The sequence below is a fragment of the Haliotis rufescens genome, unplaced genomic scaffold, assembly GCF_023055435.1.
Source record: "Haliotis rufescens isolate VD_foot unplaced genomic scaffold, xgHalRufe1.0.p SCAF_5, whole genome shotgun sequence".
In the NCBI taxonomy this organism is placed as follows: domain Eukaryota; kingdom Metazoa; phylum Mollusca; class Gastropoda; order Lepetellida; family Haliotidae; genus Haliotis; species Haliotis rufescens.
Genome location: NW_025964223.1, coordinates 36,615,046 through 36,620,853, shown reverse-complemented (window position 1 = coordinate 36,620,853; position 5,808 = coordinate 36,615,046). Strand labels below are relative to the sequence as shown.

The window sequence follows — 5,808 nt, the reverse complement described above, 5'->3', positions numbered from 1 at the left end:
TATGCGGAGGTCGGGCGAAGCGCGCCATGTTTGATTTTAGGACGTCTGCTAGCATCATGACACGGGTTGTTTATTTTTGTATATCGTAAATATTCAACCAAAACGCTTGAAATTAGGATTAGTGAATATTTATAAGTCATTAATTGTTTCCTGCAAATTTTATAACATGACACGTCAGATTAACCCGAATATTCGTATTTCTGCAACCGACATGATGACCTCGAAAAATAAGTTATTTTTCTGTTTAACGTTTAGGTAATAAATTTACTGAAATGGTTCATAATTTACCATCGCGCTGTTATATGCCGATACAAAAAACCCTAATTTTTACTCAATTAAAATTAACATATCGGAGACATGATTATTGAAATCAATTTGCACAAATGTTACGATATTAAAAGTTTCCTAGCATGAAATGCAAACCACTAGACTGGTTCCCGGATCCTCCGCTTGGTGTCGCTGCACTTGTTCCGCGTTTCAATCAAAGGACCGGTATCGCCCACCATGACACATCGTCTGCTACAACAAGATGGCGGCTGTCAAAATGCATTGGGCGAAGCTAGTGAGCTCTGGAAAATTGTAGTTTTCCAAGTAATGGAGGTTAGTATTGGTACCAACATAACGGCTATGGGATGTCAATGTATTCTTTGACTAATTTCGTGCAAATATTGACACGGCAGTGTTTTTGTTTTAAATGGAGGACGATGAATCTCTTATGAATTTACCTTCTGAACAGATTATCATGAAGTTCTTACGCAAGACAATTTAAGTTTCTGAGAAATTCTGTATGAAACTGCTGTGTTGTCAACTATCTGTTGCATGGACTATTACATATGCACTTATATTCATAATTCATATGCTTGTCATTGTGTCTGGTAGTACGAAATTGTCATTTCTAGGCAACAACATGACACGGCCAAAATGTCAATGATAACACATGAAACTGAATTTTGCCCGAAACAATATCTAGAGATATTTTGTGAATAGTTTTGATGATTCCCGCATCAAAAAATTAAAGGCAATGAAAGCACGAATAAATATTTTGCTGCAAATATTTTATCGTGACAATAATTACGAAACGGGAATCATTTGAACTGGGCTATGTTTATGGTCAGATATGGTCATGTACCCTAATTTCGTGGGTATATTATTAAATTCCTGAGCATACTGAGGGACCATTTGATATTGGTGGGAGAGTGGGGTAGGGGATGGTGGTCTGGGTCTAGGATTGTGTTTGGAGACAAAATATATTATCAGCTACAGCTGAAATACCAGATATTCTTTTAATTACAACTATGAGACTAATCATGTTTTTATATGCCTCTTGCAACAATGAATTCTTTGTAGCAGTCAATTTTATTTTTTTCAACAGTTTGAAGCATGAATATTTTTTCAAGCATATTTCAGGGACAATTTATTTTTCTTAATAAAATCCCAGCCCTACCACCAGAATACCAAATGGTTGGTCCCTTATGTCTTGATTCAATCAAAGAATTAACATTATAAATATGATCAACTGATGAAAAAAATCAGGACAATGAATAAATCGTCAAATGCTTCATATTTAATTGAAAGGACATTAAAGATCTCTCCATATTTATAGGGTCAGACTAGACTATTATTTTTAAATTATTTGAAAAGTTCTATATAGTAATATTTATTTTTATTTATAAATATTTAATCATTTGATGTTACTTTTAAAATGTGTCCATCTGATGATCAGGTTAACCAATGCATTACAATACATAAAGAGTCAGTTGAATAGGTTGCACTACTTTAACATGCAACAGGCCCTATGCAGGTACATATAATATAATAATATGTTGTTGAATGCCTTTGTGAATATACTACATGTACAGTAACTGTAATTACATCTGTTGTCTCCAGATTAACAGCTGGTGTCACGTAAGGCCATAGAATGTTTCCCGGATCCTCTGCTTGGTGTCGCTGCTCTTGCTCTGCTTTCCAAGGAATTAAAGGACCGTTATCGCCCACCATAAAACATGGTCTGCTAAAACAAGATGGCGGCTGACAAAACACATTGGGCAAGGCTTGAGAGCCTTGAAATATTGTAGTTTTCGCAGTAATAGAGGTGAGTATTAGTACCCACATAATGGCTATTTGATGTCAGTGTATCTTTTGACTAATTTCGTGCAAATATTGATACGGCAGACTATTATTTTTTATTCATTTGAAAATTTCTTTATAGAAATATTTCTTTATATTTATTAATATTTAATCATTCATTACCATGTAATTATTATTTGTATTCAAACTGCATACACATACATGTTTGTTTGTAGGAACTTGCATAAGAATGAAGTCATGACTGACCGTACCATAACATAATCATTGATACAAAGTTTAGGTGGTAAAGATTAAGACAAAGCAAACAGTATTGGCCATCCTGACAAGTTTTATATGAGACTCCCTACATTATTTTCTAAGTTTTGTTTTAAGCTGTTGACACAAATTTTGTTTAAACATACTGATGTTGCACCATTTGCCTAAATTTAGAATATTTGAAAAAAAAAAAAAAAAAATATTTTGCAGGAACCATGCCATAATGGGAGATGGACTAGAGATGAGGAGAAATTTTTGACAGTTTGTGGAGAGCAGGGGGGTGGAAAATATCAAATACAAAGAGTGGAAGGACTGTGCGGAAGACCAGAGTAATGGGTGTACAGACTGATGTAACTTTTGGGCCTATGATTGAAGTGACCTGGGCATGTAGCAGTCATGCACTTTATACCACTCATTCGCATTCCTTAATTAGATCTATGTTATCAAATGTATCAGTCAGTGAACCAGCCTCACCCACCATACGCTCACAGACCTGCCATGTCTCTGACATACCGTCAACCGATGCCACTTCTCCGTTGGTGCCCGAACAAAACTACTCGCAACCACTTACAGTCAGTGAACCAGCCGCACCTGCTATATGCTCACAGACCTGCCATGTCTCTGACATACCGTGAACTGATGCCACTTCTCCGTTGGTGCCTAAACAAAACTGCTTGCAACCACTTACAGTCAGTGAACCAGCCTCACCAGTTGTCTGTTGTTCAATTATGCTTGAGCATAACTAAGAAAATCAAAAGAGAACCAAAATCTTATCAAAGAAAAAGATTAAAAGGCAGAACAAAATAATGTCAATTGGCAGAATTTCTTACCCACCAATCAATAAATGTTCCTGGAAGAGTATCTTTGACTCATCTGGTCAAACTGGTATTCATGTACAACAAAATGAATAAATGCTCAATTATCGCATTAAGAGATTTCTTTGCCATTTGGCATAAATACTTTCACAAGTTCAGGAAAAAGCTGAGATGGGTTATCAATTTGCAAATGTTGGTAATGAGGTTACTGTTCACTGGTTGTATATTTTCACCATATATTTGGGGCCATTCAAATTGGATTGTGTGATATTAATTCTATGATCATGTTGAACTGTTGTTTTGTGAAGTATCGAAGAAAGATATTTCAGTGTTATAACTATTTATTCTTGTAACTAATATCAATCCCAGCTGTATTTCGTGGCAAAAACATACCTATTCTGTGACTAGAATTTCACTTTCACAATTGTTTTTAGTGACAATGTTGATTGATGATCACTAGTGTAAACATACAGACATAAGCAATAATACATAATTCATATTTACTGTGAAACAAAATCAGGATATTGAGTTTATGTTACCATTTCTCAAACGAAAAATGTTTAAAAGACTGTTTGTAAATTGTTTTTACGTTTCCATTTGTCATACTATACTTGGCATTTAAGAACAATATGTTTTCTAAACATTGGTGAATGGAGAATAAGAAAAGTAAGCAATTTTTTCTATAATTTCACTAACAAATGTGATTATTATCACATATTTTAAAAGTTGATGAGATGAATGGTAACTGTTCAAATTTGGGATTTGTCACGTCATGATTATTTGTAACTACCGTATTCGACATAATAAGCGCCCTGCTCTAATAAGCGCCCACGACGATATTTGCTAATATATTGGCTAGTGAACAATCTCAGTAAGCATCCCTTCCAATTGATTAATGTACACAAGACTTATTTACTTGTGTATAATACGCACTCGTATGTCATATGCACCCTTAATTATGGGCAATTAAATCCTGGAAAAATATATCTGTCGTATATAACATTTCAGGCTGTCAGCATAAACCACGAAATTTACGATCTTTCAACTCTAAATAATATCCTAATAAGAGCTCCCTATTTCTAATTTTGAGAGCGCCCTGGGCGCTTATTACGCCGAATACGGTAACCTCTGTAATTGTCAAAGTGCTTCGCTACATGAATTGCCTTAGCTTATCAAACCATACTGTAGATTGTACATGTTGTAGTGTGTATATTCGAAAATATATTGAAAGATTTCTGAGTGCAATTGTTGTGGTGTTAATTTTCTTCTTGAGATGACAGTATACTGTACTAGTACTACTACTTTGGATGTACTTCACATTTCCAATAGCATTAAGAATATTATTAAATTCAAATGTATGTATGTGTGAAACTATTGAAATACATTGTACATGGAAAACATCATTTTTGTCCAGTGGTCAACCATGTGCAGAAAGTCTAATAACAAATACTCTATAACCCTTTTGGGAGGTATTTTCCCTTTTGACCCTTGTAAGTAATGTTGATGCCCTTTAGATTATAGGTTGCTGCATTGTATGCAAAACCACAGACCTATATACAAGTTATACAAGTCCATGGCTATACTTAATCTTAGATCTCCATGTCTACATCAGTGTTATCAAATGACTCAATGTACTAAATGTTAGTTGGGATACTATTAAATAGATTTAATAGAGATTAGGGAAATGTTTCCGAAACATGTCAAGTTTTCATAAATTGGGTATCAACAAAGTGTATCGATACCTCGCTGGTGTATACTGTTTTGTTTATAAATCTATTTTGATTGCAAATTTCACCTGCCAGGAGTTTCAGCTGCAATTAGAGGATTCACTATGCACAAAGCCTGCTGAATTTCATACCGGGCTCTAAGGATTGCACGTAAATCCCCTACTTTGAGAAAGGATGGTCGAAAGTTAGATTTCCCCCATGATATGACACAATGCGCCTCATCAACAATAATGTGACTGATCTGATATTTGAATATGGGGTGAGGATAATGGGACACAGTACACTAAGACATGTTTATTTATAGAAAACATTTAACAAAATGTGCAATAAAATAATCACTACAACAAGGCGATTTTGGTCTTCCCTTACGACCATATCAAAGTCAAAGAGAATTAAGCCTCCTGACCACGTCAAGGTATCGCCCTTTCAGGTTTAAATATTAAATAGCACTATTTTCCAAACATGAAACATACATTAGTTTATAATTATTACACTGTGGCTACGGAGGCGATTGTTCTGCTCTTCGAGAATCGCATTTAGTGGATTCACAACCACTACAGTGCTGGCGGAATCGTTCACTGTATCACAACAGTTTTGCCGCAACCAGTCGGTAGAACACCCAAAACACCCCTTGATGCACATGCCAAAATAGCATCACATTGTTTAGCCTTTAATTGGAAAAAATAACAAGATTGGTACCTGTTCACCCGATCCAAAATATTTGCAATTTCTATGTTACTGTTGACAGACGACACATTAGTCGCCATCTTGTCTTGACTATGTTACTGTCTATATAACCAGCAAAGGCGCTAAACCAGTTTACCGTAACGTCAAGGTGAGGGTTGTTTTACCCAATACCGGTCGTTCCAGTCTGTCGCAGGAACGAACGGGAACCAGTCTATGCAAACCACCTTCAATAACGC

The 5,808-nt window shown here is 35.5% G+C and overlaps 1 long non-coding RNA gene across 1 annotated transcript; it reads left to right on the top strand.

Annotated features, from left to right (window-relative positions):
• The first annotated feature begins 307 nt into the window (after nt 1-307).
• LOC124118532 lies at nt 308-4,064 on the top strand. The gene is made up of 3 exons (XR_006858497.2): nt 308-600; nt 1,888-2,092; nt 2,554-4,064. It is a non-coding gene; the product is annotated as an uncharacterized LOC124118532 (long non-coding RNA).
• Nucleotides 4,065-5,808: the final 1,744 nt, after the last annotated feature.